We start from the raw sequence: 2199 nt of genomic DNA, 5'->3' as shown, positions 1-2199 counted from the left end.
AACAGTCAGACTGCATCCTCTCCCTCTGAGTAGAAAGAGAGAAGAAGGATCATCAATGGCAAAAGGTGGTTGCATCGAAGCAACACCAAGAGCCGGCTTCACGCTCAGGAGAGAATGCTACATCTCCTCCTCATGGTTTCTGGTATTCTACACAGTCCGAGAAACTTCTCTAGTAACAAATTATAGAAACGATCCCTGAAAGTATAGTCTTAGCCACTTTCTATACCAGGAGGTATTATTCCCTTTCCTTTCCTTGGTGCCAGGGTTTGAACCCAGAATCTTGCACATGCAAGGCAAATGCTCTTCCCAAGTGCTAAAATTCAAAAGGTTCTAAAAAATAGAACTAGTGCTATAAGAATGCATATTATAGGTAGGAACCCCACATTTCTTTTGATTTCAGTACAAATTTGGTGGATATCATGGAATCAAAAATAAAATAGTGGCTGGGGTTGTAGCTCAGGGGCAGAGCCCTTGCCTAGTGTGTGCAAAGTCCTGGTTCCACCCCCAGCAAAACACACACACACACACACACACACACACACACACACACACACACAATGGGCTAATGAGGCACTTCATTACTTACTAATGTATGGGCATTTATAATTTGTTTTACCTTACTTTGTACCCTAAGGGCTTGTATATACCACATTTGAGCTTGTTTTTTCTATCCTTAGAATGTATTTATGTATATTATAGTTCTCTTTGTGGGGGCTGGAGAGATGAATGAGTGGTTTAGAGCACTGGTTGCTCTTGTAGAGGACCCATGTTTGGTCCCTAGTACCCACATAGCAGCTAACAACCATCTATAACTCTAGTACCAGAGGATCTGACACCTTCTGACATCTGCAGGCATGGCATACATGAGTGCACTTACATACATGCAAGCAAAACACTTATACACATAAAATAAAAATAAAGAATTCTCTGTGTGGTGACAGAAAGCTTAAGCCTTAAAATTCCTGTAATGAAAGGAGATATATTCGTTCATTTAACTGATAAGGACAGAGCTACCTACAGCATGAACTAAATTCAGAGGTTCCTTTTTTCCTTTTTCATCTGTCCTTCTGTTTCTTTTCTGGCCTTATTGTCTCTTCCTCTTACCTGTAGGCTTCCTCTATGCAACCAGCCAAAGCCATGGGCAAAACCAGACATCCCCAGTCTTAGAAGAAGACAAGTATATTGATAGATGTAATTCCAGAGAAGGTCTAGATTCGTTGTTCAGTCCTTGGGTTTAGAGGTGTGGCTAGGAGTTTGGGGTACCACGACTGACCAGGCCTGGATCAGGTATCCACCTTTCGTCTCAGGGATAGAGAACTATTCTTGACACTGATAACACTGGATACTGTATCATCAAAGTAAGTACAAGCTAGCAGATGACGATAATATGTATGTTACATCTTGAATCTTCCCTGGGTTAGGAGATAACCCCTTTCACCTAACTGGCCCAGTATGATAAACTGTTCACCTTTATAAGCCCCGTGTTTTATTTTCTTTTTCTCTAGAGAACCGTGTAAAAGGCATATTATTATTTATTATGGTACAATCTCTTTAGTGAAAAATTGGTAGTTTTTACAGTAAAATACATGGTTTGGCCTGAAGTTAGCCAGAAGTTCATAGCTCTTAAGTGGATTGTCATGTGTTGAAAGAGAGGAGTTAAGTAATTCATTATTATTAACAGTTAAAACCTGCAGTTTGAGGGCAGGAGGAGTTTTTTTTTTTTTTTAAATAGTGCTAGGGATTAAACCCATTACTTCATACATGCTAGGCAAGTATTCTACCACTTAACTACATCTCTAGCCCAAGATCTACAGTTTAAAAAAAAACATATATTTTTCTGTTTAAGAGTGTATTGCCTGCATGTATGTAAGTGCACCTGTGTCATGAAATGTCTGCAGAGGTCAGAAGAGCATGTTGGATTCCTTGGAACTGGAGTTATGAATGGTTACCCACCACGTGGGTTCTGGGAATTGAACCTGTGTCCTCTGCAAGAGCAGCCAGTGCTCTTAGCCGCCGAGCCATCCCTCCAGACCCAAGATATGCAGTTTTTAATAACTCTGTCCCCCACTTCCTCCTCTTCCTTTTACACTTCAGAACCATAAGCTAACAAGTCCTTGTTCAGTATAAATGTGTAAAGAATATTTTCTCTCTAAATATATCAACCAGGTTCAAGATTATCCTATAAGGTCTCTCTCACTT

The 2199-nt window shown here is 40.2% G+C and overlaps 1 non-coding gene across 1 annotated transcript; it reads right to left on the bottom strand.

Annotated features, from left to right (window-relative positions):
- Positions 1-211, bottom strand: LOC115070553. Its single transcript, XR_003849711.1, has one exon. It is a non-coding gene; the product is annotated as a small nucleolar RNA U3 (small nucleolar RNA).
- Positions 212-2199: the final 1988 nt, after the last annotated feature.

The sequence above is a fragment of the Nannospalax galili genome, unplaced genomic scaffold (genome assembly GCF_000622305.1).
Source record: "Nannospalax galili isolate Female #2095 unplaced genomic scaffold, S.galili_v1.0 scaffold475, whole genome shotgun sequence".
Lineage (NCBI taxonomy): Eukaryota > Metazoa > Chordata > Mammalia > Rodentia > Spalacidae > Nannospalax > Nannospalax galili.
This window is presented reverse-complemented; position numbering and strand designations above follow the sequence as displayed.